Source organism: Adiantum capillus-veneris, chromosome 10, assembly GCF_014529385.1.
Source record: "Adiantum capillus-veneris isolate H3 chromosome 10, ASM1452938v2, whole genome shotgun sequence".
Lineage (NCBI taxonomy): Eukaryota > Viridiplantae > Streptophyta > Polypodiopsida > Polypodiales > Pteridaceae > Adiantum > Adiantum capillus-veneris.
Window position 1 is genome coordinate 93,145,856 of NC_140940.1, and position 17,656 is coordinate 93,163,511.

Here is a 17,656-nt window from a genome sequence, read left to right on the forward strand (position 1 = left end):
ACCCCTTCTCTTCTGCAGACCACCCAGGAGTCCCATTCTTTCAGTACACTGTTCGACTGGGACGTCATATACTAGCAGCACAGAGAGAGGCCCTCCCCGCTGCCTCACGTCATTGGCAGGAGGAGGGTCTCACAGTCGAGTTCTTGGCAGACTTTTGGGATAGGTTGTGGGACTCCAGACAGCCGAGGCGAGTCACCTTGTTTCAGTGGCTGGTCGCACATAGAGCCACAGTAGTAGGGAGCGGGAGCTGGCTTGTGCATAGTGGTCTCTCGGCCACATGTGCAGCTTGTGACCATTTGGTGGAGAGTCAACGTCACTCTCTTTGGGACTGTCCCTCGGCCCTGCAGATGTGGCTACGAGTTCTTCGGCTGATGCCTGCTCTCTCCACGGCTCGGCAGTACACTTGGGGGGCAGCGGCTTGGTCCACCCTCACGGGCCCGGCACTTCAGTTTGAGCTATCTTCCACCAGCAGGATGATAGTGATGCAGGGGGGGCGACCTACACTCCAGCCTGCTACAGAGCTTACTCCACAAGAGTGGTGCAGTGAGAGAGAGGAGTGTTGGGAGCTCATCAGTGGCATGACACTTTGTTTCAGCTGGCGGGCCCGCTGTTTCCGCATCTTTGAGGCTCGCCCTGTGCCACCAGCAGAGACTGTTCGTGACTTTTGGCTAGAGCTGATCCATACTCTCAGAGGATAGCTTGAGGGACTACCGGGCAGCTCCGGGAGCGCCGCGAGTCTTTCCTTCAACTCTAGCGCCCTGGGCCTTTCTACACCATAGTCCAGGGGGTGCTCAGATGGCACTACTGTCCACTTGTGTGGCTCTTCCCTCCTCCCATCTCCTAATTTAGCCTCATTGTATATATGTTGTTTTTTCATTGGGAGAGTCTCCGCATCATGCTTGTTGTAGCCCTCTCTTGCAGAGGTGGTTGTAGCCCTATGGGCAGTTTTCATTAACTAATAGAAGGATCTTTTTCTCGGAAAAGAAAAAAAAAAAAAAAGACTCTGGCAAGCTCATGTGTGAAATGTATGGTAGTGTGTGGCGTGGGTGTGGGTGGTGTGTGTGAAATGGGTGAGCCAGTGTGAAAGAGAGAGCAAGGTATGCGTGGTCAACCCCGATAGGTAGTGGTGGGATGGTGAAGGATGTGAGCAGGTGAGATGCCTCTCTGAGGCCGATGATGTAATCCACTGTACCACCTCCACCAGATACCGATGGTGGTATGCAAGTCAAAAGCCTCCAGATAATGGCCATTGCTCCATCCCGTTATAGATAACGATGTAAAGAATGAGGATGCAAGAGAGCTACACAAGACAAGCACAAAGCACACAGAGATGGAAAGCTTCTTCTTCTTCTTCACAGAAAAGAGAGTACAAAATGACTAAGTGCTAAAGCTGAAAAGTAGCACATATGTACATGCGGTCACTAAGTGTGAACTCGCTAGAAGCGTACTAGGCTGGCACTATAAGTGTAGTCCAGCTGTAGAATCACTGGCAGAGATCCTCCGTGTCGGTCACCTAACGCGCCAGTGAGTAAATGCCGTAAGCGGCCAAGACCCGTAGTGGATGCCAGCTCAAGGTGTAGAGCTCGACATCTCAACACTCCCCCTCGAGCTCTGCATGTCGCAGAGTCCAAGCATAGTCCGGAAACGTCGAAGCTTCTCAGCTCCGAGGGCCTTGGTAAAGATATCCGCTATCTGCTCCTCTGTGCTGACGTAGACCAAGTCGATGTCGCCCGCCAACACTCGCTCTCGAACGTAGTGGTAATGGACCTCTATGTGTTTGGTCCTGGCATGGAACACTGGGTTCCTAGCCAACTGCATGCTGCTGAGGTTGTCACAATGGATGAAAATCTGCTGGTCCACCTGCACTCCCAAGTCCTCAAGTAATGTGCGTAGCCAAGCTACCTCGCACGCCGCAACTGCTGCACCTCTGTACTCGGCCTCTGTGCTCGATAAAGCAACCGTAGGCTGCTTTTTGCTGCTCCAAGTAACAGCAGTACTCCCAAAAGAGAACATGAAGCCACTCGTAGATCTCCTATCAACAATGCTACCTGCCCAATCTGCATCTGTATACCCATACAATGCTAATGGTGCATCTGCTGCATAGAACAATGCGTAGTCAAGAGTACCTTGCACATACCTAAGTGTGCGTCGTACTCCATCCAAATGTGGCTTCCTCGGAAGTTGCATGAACTGACTCTCCAAGCCTACTGTGTAGCTCAAGTCTGGCCTCGTGATAGTCAAGTAGATTAGACTACCCACAATCTTCCTGTACATGTTGACATCCTCAACAACATCACTCTTCTCTGCACTCAGCTTTGCATTCACATCCAAGGGAATAGAAATTGGCTTACAATCAGCCATACCATACTTTGACAACATGTCCAAAGCATACTGTCTCTGTGATAGCCATACACCCTCTGGAGTCCTGATCACTTCAATGCCAAGAAAGTAGCGCAACTCGCCTAAATCTTTCATTTCAAACTCCTGTTTGAGAAGACCCTTCACATGGTCAATCTCCATAGCATTGTCACCAACAATAATAAGGTCATCTACATATATGGTACTGACCACAATCCCCACATCACTCTCACGTACATAGAGTGAATGATCAGCATGAGCTCTCCTAAAACCAATACTGACAAGATACTTGGCAATCCTGTCATACTATGCTCTAGAGCCCTGCTTCAAACCATACAAAGCTTTGAGAAGTCTGCATACATAATCTGGGTAACCTGGATCGACATAACCAGGTGGCTGATCCATATACACTTCCTCTTGCAACTCACCATTCAAGAAGGCATTCTTTACATCCATTTGATGCATAATCCATCCTCTAGATGCAGCCACTGCTATGACAGCTCTCACTGTCGTCATCTTTGCCACTGGAGCAAAGGTCTCCTCATAGTCTATGCCATACGTCTGTGCATAACCCTTTGCGACCAGCCTTGCCTTGTGACGCTCAATGTTACCATCAGCCTTATGCTTGGTTTTATACACCCATTTACAGCCAATAGCTTTCTTGCCACTTGGCAATGGCACCAACTCCCATGTGTCATTTGCTTCCAATGCAGCCATCTCTTCATTCATTGCATCATCCCAATGCACATTTCCAACTGCATCCTCAAAACATGTGGGCTCCACATCCTGTATCACCTTAGCCATGTAGGCTTGGTGATGCGCTAGATACCCATCATAAGTCAATTTCTGAACTAAATTTCTGACTCTATTAGATCTGCGCGGTCCTTGGTCACTCCTTTGCCCTCTAGCATCTTCTTGTACTTTCCTTACACCAGGTGTCCTGACAGCCGGAATTCCAAATTCCTCATCAAGACTTTGTTCAGAACCATCTGAATCCATGTCTACATGTGAAAAACCTGATGATGCATCAACCATAAAGGGAGGTTCATCAACCTTTTCCTTTCCTTTTCGTGATACATTCCCTGTACCTGTTGGTGGAGTAACCTGCGTACGTAGTCTACCATTCCATGGTTTCTCAACAGAGCCACGAGAAGAGGACTCTTGTGGTCCACTCAAAACCTGTGACTGTGGCCTCACATTTTGTACAACCACATCATCTTTTACATCAGCCCCAATAGTGCCATGTGCATTACTGTACCAGCTGCTCATCTCATCAAAGACTACATCTCTGCTCACTCGTAATTCTCGTGTAGTAGGATTGTAGCACCTGTACCCCTTTTGTTCAAGGGAATATCCCACAAGAATACATTTCTCTGCTTTAGGATCCAATTTCCTACGCAACTCATCTGGTACATGCACGTAAGCTATGCAGCCAAACACTTTCAAGTGTGCCAAATCAGGCTTTGTACCTGTAAACTTTTCCTCAGTTGTTACATCATGCACCGCAGCTGTAGGTGTCCTGTTCATAATGTACACAGCTGTATTTACAGCTTCAGCCCAGAAATGATGAGGCATGTTCTTCTCATTCATCAATGCACGTGCAACCTCTGCAATGTGCCTGTTTTTCCTTTCTGCGACCCCATTCTGCTGTGGAGTATATCTGCATGTAAACTGCCTGTGTATACCATGCATTCGCAGAAAATCTGAAAAATCATTGGAGAAGTACTCTCCCCCTCCATCTGACCTCAATGTCTTGATTTGCATATCTGTCTCCTTCTCAATCATGACTTTGAAGTCTTGAAAGTGACCAAACACTTCACTTTTGTTACGCATGAAGTAGACCCATACTTTCCTTGTATGGTCATCAATGAAAGAGACATAATACCTGCAACCATGTATACTTGCAGTATCGGTTGGACCCCAAACATCTGTGTGCACCACCTCAAGTGGCTTTTTACATACATTGCGCTCATGTGAAAATGAGCCCTTTGACTGTTTTCCAAACTGGCATGCTGCACACACTTTATGCATACCATCCACCTTGAATTTGGGCAAACCTTTTACAATCTGTTTTGATTGCATGCTGCGCAATCTCTGCTCATTCACATGGCCAATGCGTTTGTGCCAAATGTCAACATCAGCCACAACACCTGTGCCCTGTGCAAATAATGCAGCTTTTACCTCAGGCATGTCTACATTCAGCGTAAACATTCTGCCCACACATTTGCCCTCTGTGATCAGCTTACAGCCATTCTGGAAATCTTCTACATAACAGCCATTTGGATTGAAGCGAACCTGCAAACCCTGCTTAACCATTTGTCCAACAGAAACAAGATTCTTTGTAATGTTTGGGACATGAAGTACATCTGCTAAGTACTTTGATTTCCCACTCTTCGTATTTAGAGGTATGTCCCCTACATGAGCAATGGGGTGAGCTGTGTCATCTCCTGTCTGCACATAGCCTGATACATCTGGTTTGCGCATATCTCTAAACCACTCTCCACGAGACGTCATGTGATTAGAGGCACCTGAATCCATATACCAAACATCATCTTGGGTGGAATTCTCTGCAGTCATTGTATTCATTACATGTTGCATAACAAACATGCGCTCGTTTTTGCTGTCATCTGCATCTCTGCTAGTAGATGCATAGTTGCCCTGTTCTCTCTTTCTACTTGCTTTTCCCTTTGGACAGTCACGTGACATGTGACCTCTTTCACCACAAGTCCAACATTCTCTACTATCTGGAGTATGTTGCTGCCTGCTTGATCCTGCACCACGACCTCTTTGACTCCCCCTGCCTTGAGACTGGTTTCCCCTGCCACCTGTATTGTTTTGATTTGATTGACCTTCCAGAAATTGGCCCCTGCAACCCCTTGGGCCTCGACCACGACCTCTACCTCTACCTCTGTTGGAGTTAGAATAGAAGGCCTGTTCAGAATTATTTCTGCCATGAGAAGAAGATGTGTCAAGGTTCTTCTCCTCAAGAATAAGCATAGAAATCAAATCTTGGAACACGGGGATGTCGTCTTTTGTATTCATGGAAGACCTAAAATGTACATACTCATCTCCTAGACCATCCAAGCATGCACGGACAATGTCATCGTCTTCCACTGAGACTTTAATAGATCCAAGAGCCTCAATGATACTCTTGATCTTCAAGGCATAATCATTGATTGAGAGGTTGTTCCTCTTAACCTGATTTAGCTCCGACTTTAGTTGAAGCTTCCTGGCCTTGGTGTTCACCTCGAACACTCTGCCTAAGTTTCTCCATGCAATGGCGGGGGTTTGAGCATCCTGTAGATAGCCCATCATGCCATCTGTGATGCTCATAGACAGCCAATACATCACTTTGCTCTGGCCTTGTTGCCAGTCCCTCAAAGCTTTCCTTTGCTCTGCTGTAGCATTTGCCTCGGGAATCTCTGGTTCCTTTTCATTGTCTCCTTCTATATAGTCCCAATAACCTTTTCCTTTTAGGAAATTTGTTATTCTGAACTTCCATGCAGGGTAGTTATTTTTCTCAAGCTTCTCAGTAACAATCTGACTGAAACCGTCAGACATCTTGAAGCACTAAGACAAAATAGCTGCAATCTGCAAAAACCTGCAAATCTGCTGAACCTGCTATCGTGGTTCCTGTAACGCTTTCTACACTCAACGAGTGTCCACAATCAAGCGTTTCACAACCACTGTACTTGTACAGTAAATCTCTGTATACTGCACTTTGTGATGCTCTTGCTCTCTTAGCCTCTCTTGCCTGCACCAGGCTCTGATACCATGTAAAGAATGAGGATGCAAGAGAGCTACACAAGACAAGCACAAAGCACACAGAGATGGAAAGCTTCTTCTTCTTCTTCACAGAAAAGAGAGTACAAAATGACTAAGTGCTAAAGCTGAAAAGTAGCACATATGTACATGCGGTCACTAAGTGTGAACTCGCTAGAAGCGTACTAGGCTGGCACTATAAGTGTAGTCCAGCTGTAGAATCACTGGCAGAGATCCTCCGTGTCGGTCACCTAACGCGCCAGTGAGTAAATGCCGTAAGCGGCCAAGACCCGTAGTGGATGCCAGCTCAAGGTGTAGAGCTCGACATCTCAACAAACGACACGATGCTGTGATCCCAAACGGAATATGTCTCCCTTATGGTATCGGCGTGGTGGTATCTTCGGACTCCGGAGGTCCTCTCTGCCTCTGTGTTCTCCAGGGTGGAGAGTAGTTCTGGGTCATCGAGGTTGTAGATGAAACACTGTCTACTTTATGTCATGGCGTTGAAGTCCCCCATAAGGAAGACTTCCCCTAGTCTGGAGTACTTCATGATCCCCTCCTTGAGACACGTATATGGTGATTGTGTATTGTCCTCCTCCTCTCCTACGTGTGTATGGGTCTCCTCTACCCCTTTCCTCCTGTATGTGCAAATCTAGAACCGCTAGGCGCGAAGTAGCAAATGGCAATGTATAGAGTGTGCTCCTCCGATAGCTCAATCCGTATCCACATGTAGCGTGCCTCTGGGTCGCGGGCTACTATCTGTATCTTGCTATGAAGTGAGCGGCGATAGAGGATTGCTACCCCGCCAGATCCTCTAGAAGTGTTGTGCCATGTGCACTTCCTGTGTAGAGACCCCCATTGGTAATCCTGTACTCGAGGTAGGCCTCTCTCGGGACTCGCATGTGTCTCTGTGAGTAGAACCATGTCTCCGTCATGTATCACCTCCTCTAGTCTCCTTGGATGTGTCCATAGAGAGCCATTGCAGTTCCAAATTGCCATTTGTATCTCCTCATATAGTGTCCCATAGTCCGCGAGTCCCTATGCTACGGCCTTGCCATCAATGATGACTCGATTGTCTCGGTAGGAGGCCCATTTTCCCTCTTTTCAGAGAGAGAGAGAGAGAGAGAGAGAGAGAGAGAGAGAGAGAGAGAGATGAAATGAACTGAAATGAAATGTAATATTGACGTCTTCAAAAGGCCAAAATGACCTATGAGACCAAAAGGTTACATGTGGTGAATCTAATACCAAGTCTAGGTACGAAAAGTACGAAGAACTGAAAAGAAAATAGTGGGTAGGGTGGGGTGGAAGCTGATACAAAAAGGAGGGGGAGGGGGGCTGATACAATGGATCTCTCTGACAGTAGAGACATCAGTATCCAAAAGGCTGTAGAGGTTCAAAGTCCTCCATGGTAAGAACTCTCTCAGGACGGCTTCTATGTCGCGCCAGTATGGTATGCATCCTCTGTCGCAATCTACGTCAATGTCGAGAGGGTCCCCTCATCCGTGGGCGACAGGACCGCCCCAACTCTATCGCCCGATCAAGCAGTGAGAGAGAGAGATGAACTGAAATGTTAAGCGTCTCCAAAAGGCCAAAATGACGTATGAGACCAAATTGATACAATGCTTGTGGATCTAATCCAATGTCTGGGTACGAAAACAAAATGAAGTTACCCTCCCCCTCACACTCACTCGCCCCTAGTCCCTCCCCCTCGCCCCCCTACCCACCCCTGGCCCCCTGCCCAGGTCTCGCCCGCTACTCACCCCTTTCCCCCCTCGCCCCTACCTAGTAAACGCTCGCCCCCTATCCACATGACCTCGCCCCTACTCACCCCTTTTCTCCCTCGCCCCCCTACCCACCCCTCGCCCCTTGCCCAGGCCTTGCCCCCCCCCTACCCACCCCTCCCTCCTTCCGCCCGCCCTACCCACTCGACGCGTCATGAAGCTGCAAGCTGCTTCATGTCTCTGCTAAACGGCTCACTCGTCACTCTGCTTACTGCCTGGGATGTCACTCTCCACTTCCATCAGCAATCCTTGCAATCCAAGCCATGGCAGCAGTTGCTGCAAGCGCCGAACACTCCCTTCCAAGACGCCATTGTCGAGTTCAGCGTAGCCTACTTCCTTGTCGACCTTCTGCACTATGCGCTCTTCATCCCCAGAGGATGCCCTCTTCATTCTTCACCATGTCGCCAGTACCCGCTACATGCTCTCCTGCCGATACTATACAAAGCACGGTGCCCTCTCCATCATGCTCCTCTTGGGTCTAGCTGAGTGCACCAGTTTCGTGCAGAATTTTGGACCCTTGCTTCCCTCGCAAGCGCCACACGAACTTTCAACTACCTCAATGTGGTTTTCCTTCCCTTCTTTATTTTTGTTAGAGGCTTCCTTGGGCCTCTACTAACATGGAACCTCTTTGTGTATTACTTCTCCACGCAAGTAGATTCGTTATTCCTAGGTGGCTTTCCTTCTATTGGATGCTTGTTGTAAGTCTAGCTATTGTTGGGTGCATCTTTTGGGTGGCCAGATTGTGGGCAAGGCTTTTTGCTGCTCGTAGAGCGATAGCTCGTGCAAATGCTAAATCAAAGAGGCTAGATTGATTCGACAATCCTCATTACATTGATCATGTACACTTTGAGCTCTTCTGGATCAGTAGAATCTCGGGCCTATCCCCTCTCCCCTCCCCTACCTTCACCTTCCCGTCTAGCCAACTGTAACTCACTCAAATTCCTCCACTTCAGGTGCTTTGTGGGCTTTGTTAATCTTGACAGTCTTCAATCTTCTGTTTCTACTTTCTGGTCAGCTTACCTCATTGCGCCGGGGTCATTGCTTCTTCAGTATATCTTGCAAATATCGACATTCTTCATTGGTACTTCTTCCTAGTAACTCAAAATCTTCTCCAGACATCGCTTCCTTCAGCCAGAAATGTACTGGATTTTTTTTGGTGTCTCAATGTTCTCTCTAGTTTCACTGATCTATCTCACCGGGACGGTGAGAGGTCTTGTGGCAGGCAACCCGTAGCAGGCTACAGTGTCACTTTCACAAGACACACAGTTAGTACAGTTGGTCTGGTACACACTGGACGGACTCTCTGGGCTGGGCAGCGACACGTGGCAGGGATACGGACGGTGTCTAGTGGACATCGTGCCCATGTCACCACTACCACTCAGTTTGAAGATAGAATTAGATGGCTCACATTTATGAGCCGTTGGTGGCTCTTTATGGTTGTACATATGAGTAGTAGCTATTGGGTCATCATTATCATCTTCTTCATATATGGTACAGCGTCGTCGTCTAGAGGTGAGTCTATACACACAGCACGTCTGCATCATCCCTGCACATCTGAGCCTCGACACACCCGTGAGTTTTGGGCTGGAGCTGAGTGTGCTGCCACGCCAGAGTGTGTACTGATTCCTTTGAGATAGTCGAGTCCATATGTTCTGGTCTGCTGTTGTGTCTCTGTGTTGATTTGCTATTATCTATTGTTTCCACACATTGAGATGTCACGCACATTGCACTGAGGAGCACCCACTGTAGAGAGCACGACACACTATCCACGCTACAGTGCTGACTGAAACCATGATGTCATCTGCCCATACCAGCATGTTGTGTCCTTGTGTAGTGCTGGCTAGACAGCATATTTGTCTCTAGGGAGGTCCCATAAATTATGCATGAAGGAAGCTGATCTAGTAAGGGAATCAACTACGATAGGGGGGGCAGCTAGCTCGGCACGAATAATCTCATGTAGCATTGAGGCCTTAGCCTGAATCAGCCGAGAGATCATAGAGACTCGAGGCCTCTCCATACATCTCCATCCATCAATGTTACCAGACCTTCCATAGTGATCCCCTAAGGGTCCCCAAATATGAACCCCATAAAGCATAGCTGAAGCCACTAGAGTGTCAAAAAGCCACAGATTTGTTTGAGGTTCTTGAAACTGAACCTGCGAACACATCTTCTCCAATCCTCCCAAGGTTGCATAAGCTCTCGTCAATCTAGTCTCTGCTGCTCTCCTCAATGAAAACACCGGTCCACTAAAGACTACCCGAAGATAGATGTATGCATCTGTATACTCCACCGTCTCCTGGCCATATGTACACGTGGGTGCTGACCTTTTGACCCACTGTGGTGTGGTGTTAAACACCATAACCTTGGTTTTCCCCAGGTTAATAGACAATCCACTATTGTGCAAATGTGTATAAAGCATCTAAATGATGCCACATCCCCTCCAGCGAGTCGGAAATCAATGCAATACCATCAGCATATAACAATAGTGGGATCCATATCCTTGCCAACTGTCTTCCTCTATCATCATCCCTCTCATTGTAGTCAGCAACTTCATCCACATACATGCCAAATATTGTAGGAGATAGCGGGCAAATAGTGAAGTGAAGCAAATCAGAAATCCCCTCTTGTGTGCATATATGCCCCACTACTGACTTGTATCGAGCCATGATCCCCCAAACCAACTCTTTGGGTAACCCCATCTCCTACAGTCTGCGCATCAATCTAGCTATGTGCACTATATCGAAGGCTTTGTGGAAATCCACAAAGAAACATTAGAGCCGTCTCCCACGTGATCTCCCCTCCTCAATAATGGCTCTGAGTGTCAGAATATGATCAAGAGTAGAGAAACCTCTTTTGAAACCCTCCTGTCCTGCTGTCCGTACACTTTCTCTCTCTGCCCATCTACTAAACTGTTGCTCAAGGATGGATGCGTACAACCGTGCCAATGTGTGTCCAATCATGATAGTGTAGTAATTCCTAGGTTCCATAGGGTCCCCGGACTTGAAGATAGGTACGATAGTGGACAAAATCCAAGTATCAGGTAGGGCTTCGCACATGGCACAATTGAATATCACTCCTAGAAGCTCAGAGAGAGAGAGAGAGAGAGAGAGAGAGAGAGAGAGAGAGAGAGAGAAATGAAATGAAATGAAATGTTATATTAACGTCTTCAAAAGGCCAAAGTGACCTATGAGACTAGAAAGTTACAATGCGGTGTTCTGATACAAAGTCAGATTAACAAAATGAATTAAACTAGGATAACAAAATATAAATACTGCGGGATCCTAAACTAAGCAGTACAATGTGAAGACAATATGGGAGGGGAGTAGAGATCCATCTTCATCTGCACTCTGGACGACGAAAGAGTATGGCTTGAATCCTTTGCCGTAGCCTCCTTCGAAATTGTGTAGCTCCTCTCCTCCCTCGGGGTCGTCTAGATCTCCCTAGCTCCAATGCTCGGTCTATGAGAATGCCAGTAGTGCGGGTAGACCTCTCCACCGTCGCTGGTTGCTCCTCTGTCTATTCTTCTGGGTGTACATTATCTAGTGTAAAGAAATCTGTGATCTGTCTCTAGGGATGTCTCTCTTCACCTCTCCTTAGTAAGGTTCCTCTATGCTTGTGTAACTCAAATAGATAAAGCCCAAGACATCTTTGATCCTCATAACTCATGACCCTAGATAGAGGCCCAAAACCTTCTCTGAATAGACAGTGAAAACGACCTCGTATCTCATAGTACACTGTGCAATGACATATGTAATGTACTTCAGTCTCTGGCTCTAGATGGCATAAGCGGCATATTCTGTTATCTACCGGTGTCCCTCTGAATCTGCCAATCTCAATCTCGAGCTGATGTGAGGACGTGCGTATCTGGCCAATGGCACAACGCAAACCATGCGAAAGATGCGTGTCCATAGAGCTAGGTCGAATCACAAACCCATCCCCCGTGAGGTGGAGAAGATGCTCTCTATAGAAAGCCATCTTTGTGCCCAACTCTTGTAACGGCTCTATCCATGTCCTTCTCGTGTCCAGCTGGATCAAATCCTGACGGATGAGTGTATTAATCTCTACCCGTGTCAGAGACCTCATAGGTGCCTGAAGAGAGTATTGAAAAGGAGGCAACCTATCCATGGTGAAACCATGTGTCTGAAACCATGATGTCATCTGAGCATACCAGCATGATGTATCCCCATTAAAAGCTAATTGTTTGGAGGACTCTAGAGCCACCCTGGCATATCTGTCTCTGGTAGTATCCCATAGACTGTGTACAAAGGAGACTGATCTTGTGAGCGCCTCAATCTCCATAGGGGGGGCAGCTAATTCCACTCGAATGATATCATGCGGTACAGAAACCTTGGCTCTAATCAGCCGATCGATCATAGATACCAGGGGCTTCTCCATACGCCTCCACCCATCCTGGCCTATAGAAGGTCCCCAAACCTGCACCCCATATAACATAGTAGAGGCTACCAAAGTATCAAAGAGCCATAACTTTGTCTTAGGTTCCTGGAACTGAACTTGTGAACACATCCTCTCCATTCCTCCCAGAGCCACACCGGCTCTAGTTAGTCTAGTCTCTGTTGCTCTTCTCAAAGAAAATCTCGGCCCTGTGAAGACTACCCCCAGGTAAGTGTATGCATCTGTATACTCCACAATCTCCTAACCATATTTGAAAGTAGGTACTGATCTCCTGACCCATTGCGGTGTGGTGTTAAACACCATAACCTTTGTTTTACCTAGGTTTACACCCAAGCCACTGTCCTCTGCAAAACTGCGTAGTGCGTCCAGATGTCGTTGCATACCTTCTGGTGAGTCAGATATCAGTACAATATCATCAGCATAAAGCAACAGTGGGATCCACGTCCCTGCCAGCTGGGCACCCCTGTCACCCTTTCTGTCAATGTAATCAGACACCTCATACCGAATAGAGTAGGAGACAATGGGCAACCTTGTTTCAGTCCAATAGTAGAGTGAACTAAATCAGATACCCCTTCTGGAGTGCGTACATGTCCCACCACTGATTTGTACAAAGCCATTATCCCCCAAATTACCTCTACGGGCACCCCCATCTCTTCCAGCCTGCGCATCAATCGAGCCCTTGGTACCATGTCAAATGCTTTGCGAAAATCCACAAAGCTACAATAGATCCGTCTCCCATGTGCTTTGCCCTCCTCAATGATGGCCCTGAGTGTTAGAATATGATCAAGAGTGGAGAAACCCCTCCTGAAGCCGGCCTGACCCTTTGCTCGTACACCCTCGCCCTCTGCCCAGCTACTCAAGTGTTGCTCCAGAATAGATGCATACAATCGTGCCAATGTGTGTCCAACCATAATGGTGCGGTAATTCCGAGGCTCTGTAGGGTCACCAGCCTTGAAGATGGGCACAATATTAGACAACCTCCAGGTCTCAGGTAATCCCTCACACATGGCACGATTGAACAACACTGCGAGAACCTCCATCAGCATATCCATGGCATGTATAAAGTGCTGCGCTACTAGACAAAGAGAGAGAGAAATGAAATGAAATGTTATATTAATGTCTTCAAAAGGCCATAATGACCTATGAGACCCAAAAGTTACAAAGTGGTGGATCTGATACAAAGTCTGAGTAACAAAATTACCTAACAACAGTACAAAACAAAGATATATACTATGGGGTCCTAAGTTGATCGATGTGAACCAAGCAAAAGACTAAACAAAAAAATGGGCGGCTTGTTGGGATAGCTGAATCACAAGAGATCTAGCATCGGTCGTTGGCGAATCTCATCAATTTCCTCCATGGTCAGTAGTCTAACCGGGCGTCGTGCATGCCTGGCCAGCGTGCTCCGAATTTTCTGTCGTAGCCTCCGTCGATGCTGTGTAGTTCTTCGTAGTCGCGGGCGCCTGGATTTCCCCAGTTCAATTGCTCGATCAATCAATGTGCCTCTGGTGTGAGACGAGGGGGAGCTCTGCTGTGGGAGTGGCTCTTGCGGCTGTCCCGTGTCTGCTCTGAAGAAGTCTGTGATCCGTCTTTGAGATTGGCTAGCCTCACCATTCATGAGGCTATCTTTGTGTCTACGCAGCTCGAGCAAGAACAAACCTAGACATCTCTGATCTTCGTATCCCATGACTCTTGAGAGTGGTCCAAAACCTTCTCTCAACAAGAAATGGAAGCGGCCTCGTATCTCGTAGTAGACGGGGCAGCGACATGTATAGTGTAGCTCTATCTCAGGTTCCATGTTACACAAGGGGCATGTCCTGTCCTCTGCTGGTACTCTGCTGTATCTCCCAGTCTAATCCGCAACTGGTGAGAAGATGTGCGTAACTGGCCAATAGCACATCGTATCCCATGAGACAAGTGGGTATCCATGTATCTGGGTCTCGCCACAAAAGCATCTTCCGTAAGCTGGAGAAGGTGGTCTTTGTAGAAAGCCATCTTTGTGCCCAATTCCTGTGCTGGTTGTATCCATGTCCTTCTGGTGTCTAGCTGGGTCAGGTCTTGGCGTATGAGCTTGGTGATCTCTGATTGTGTAAGGGTGAGAGATGGTGCATCCAATGAGTAATGGAATGGTGGCAACCGGTCTATGTTGAACCCATGTGCCTGAAACCATGATGTCATCTCCCCATACCAGCATGTTCTATCTCCTTGTATGGCTAACTGTCGAGAGGATTCAAGTGCTATGCGAGCATATCTGTCTCTAGGAAGTTCCCATGTGCGGTTTATGAAGGAGACTGATCTGGTGAGCGCCTCCACCACAAGTGGGGGGGGCGCTAGCTCTGCTCGGATAATGGCCCGTGGTACTGATGCCTTGGCTCTAATGAGCCGCGAGATCATAGAGACGAGAGGTTTCTCCATGTTTCCCCATCCGTCTGAGCGACCCGTCCTCCCGTGGTGATCCAGTGAAGGTCCCCATATCTGGGTTCCATAGAGCAATGCTGAAGCCACCAAGGTGTCAAAGAGCCAGAGCTTCGTCTGGGGCTCCTGAAACTGAACCTGCGAACACATCCTCTCCAATCTACCCAATGCTGCGTGGGCTCTAGTAAGTCTGGTTTCTGCTGCTCTTCTGAGTGAGAATGTAGGTCTGCTAAAAACCACTCCAAGGTAAGTGTAAGCGTCTGTGTACTCCACCGTCTCCTGGCCGTATGTGAGTGGAGGTGCTGATCTCCTGATCCACTGTGGGGTGGTATTAAACACCATAACCTTGGTTTTACCCAGGTTGACAGACAAACCACTTTCGTGGGCAAACGTATGCAGAGCATCCAATTGACGTTGCATTCCCTCTGGGGATTCGGAGATCAACACTATGTCATCAGCATATAACAAAAGTGGAATCCATGTCCCTGCCAACTGAGCACCTTTATCCCCATCGCTGTCAATGTAGTCAGAAATCTCATCCACATACATACGAAAAGAATGGGAGAGAGCGGGCAGCCCTGCTTCACCCCAATAGTGGAGTGAACCGGTGTAGAAAGTCCCTCCGGGGTGCGTACATGCCCTACTACTGATCTGTACAATGCCATGATCCCCCAAACGAGTTTTGTGGGTACTCCTATTTCCTGTAATGTGCACATCAGTCTAGCTCTGGGTACCGTGTCGAAAGCTTTGCGGAAGTCCACAAAGCTACAATAGATCCGTCTCCCATGAGATCTCCCTTCCTCGATGATGGCCCTGAGTGTTAGCATATGGTCGAGAGTAGAGAAGCCTCTACTGAATCCTGCCTGCCCAGTTGCACGTATTCCTTCCCTCTTTGCCCATCTACTCAGCCGTTGCTCAAGAATGGATGCATACAACCGTGCCAGTGTGTGCCCAATCATAATAGTGCGATAATTCCCAAGCTCCATGGGGTCTCCTGATTTGAAGATAGGTATGATTGTAGATAGGCTCCAAGTGTCCGGTAGGCCCTCACACATGGCATGGTTAAACATAACTGCTAGAAGCTTTGCTAGTAGGTCTTTGGCATGCATGAAATTCTCAGCTACTAGGCCCTCATGATCATATGCTCTCGCAGTCTTCATCCTGTCAATGGCTTTCTTCACCATCTGAGCAGTGAAAAAGACACATGTATGCGGGCATGGGTCGGGGGGGTTGGGGAAGGGCGGCTGTCTAGGTACTGTGTACAAAGATGATACGTACTGACCCCAGGTCTCTGTGGAGGAAATAGCAGAGGGGGGGGACTGCTCATGAAAAAGCCGCCACGCCTCACGCGAGTCTTGTCTCAAGAATAGCTGATAAAGATCCTGTTCGAGTCTAGCCAAAAAAACCCTCTTCTTCCGCCGCACCACGCGTCGGAAGTCCATTTGTGACTGTCTGTGAGTGATGCCCCCCAACAGTACCTCCCTTTGAAGTCTTGCGGCACTCCTCATCGTACCAGTTGTTCTGAGGCATGCTCCCAAATCGGCGGCTCTGCTCAGGCTGGGTGTGTGGGTATGCTTCAGCTGCTGCCTCATGTAATGTCTGTGTCAGTATAGTAGTTAGCTCCTCCAGAGGTCGCCCCGGGTCCTCAGTGCATAAGCGTTTGTAGATTCCGTCCATGTATACCGAGTCCGTCTCCCTTGTGAATGTGTAGCGAGTAGGGGCTGCTACTCGTGGCCTTTGTGCTGCACTGAAATGGAAGGCGATGGTCATTGACACCAGAGCATGATCCATCGCCACCCCGACCGGTCTGGGCCCAACTGTGAGATCCTCGATACTAGAGATGAGATTCGGTTGTGCCATGACATAGTCCACCGTGCTGGCCCCATGTCTATGTGGGAAGCATGTAAAACCTCCCGCAACAGGAAATCTCTGTAGGCTGTTCAAGATGGCCAATCCATGTGCAGTGCCCATGTCTATCAGGTGTCGCCCATACTCAGTATATTCCATATCGTGTGATAGTCTGGAAAGGCCCGTCTGTGCCACATCTATCTCTCTTAGCATCTCCTCTGAAGTATCATAAAACACTGCCTGGTGATGGGCAGTCCTAGCATTGAAGTCCCCGAGGATGATAATGTCACCGTCCCTAGAGACCTCCCATATGTCATCATCCAAAATAGAGAAAGGGGACTGTCCTCTGGGTGGTGCATAAACTAATGTACTCGGGGGAAAGTAACAAATAGCTAGATAGAGGAATCTGCCTGTCTCTGCTTTCGGTCTCACCCACATGTACCTAGCCTGCTCGTCCCTGCGGGCTATATGTATCAGTGGCTGCAGATCCTCTCTAAATAACACTGCCACTCCTCCCAAGCCCCGCCCTCTGTGCTCTGAGCGTGTCTCCTGTCTGTAGGCTGTCTCCCACCTATATCCACTGATGTGAGGCATGGATTGCCCAGGGACCTGGTGTGTCTTAGAGTAGAAGATGATGTCTCTTCCAGTAAAGCTATCCTCAAAAGCACCCACATCAAGACGCATAGATCCATTGCAGTTCCAGGCAGCTACTTTGAGTGTGGTCCCATAAGTCTCGCACCGTCATGTGGAGCGTCGCTCAAGTATTACCACTTTTCCGTCTCGGTAAAAAGCGATCTTTCCTTTTCCCCTTGCCGCTCTAATCTCCGGCATTACTTCCTGCATATGAGCGATCTGCGAGAGGGTGAGATCGTCCCCAAGAAAGATGTCAGTCTCTTTAAGAGTTGGTCTTTTCTTCAAGAATGACTTCTTTGCTTCCATGGAGGGAAAACGGAGGATGAGTGCTCTTTCTTTTGAGGTTTCTCCACTGCCTCCATTTTTCTTTATGTTGCCCACTCTCCATGCCCTTGTGTGTGTCGGCTCATGAATCCCCATCAAGGCTGTGAGTTCTTTTACTTCTT

At 48.1% G+C, this 17,656-nt stretch overlaps 1 protein-coding gene and 1 pseudogene across 1 annotated transcript in view; both read left to right on the forward strand.

The window, feature by feature from the left end:
• The window catches only part of LOC147449245 (protein GAMETE EXPRESSED 2-like), a 153,158-nt gene that overhangs the window by 20,036 nt on the left and 115,466 nt on the right, over positions 1–17,656 (forward strand). The gene's annotated exons all lie outside the window — the stretch shown is intronic.
• Positions 8,076–8,713, forward strand: LOC147449248 (TLC domain-containing protein At5g14285 pseudogene; annotated as a pseudogene).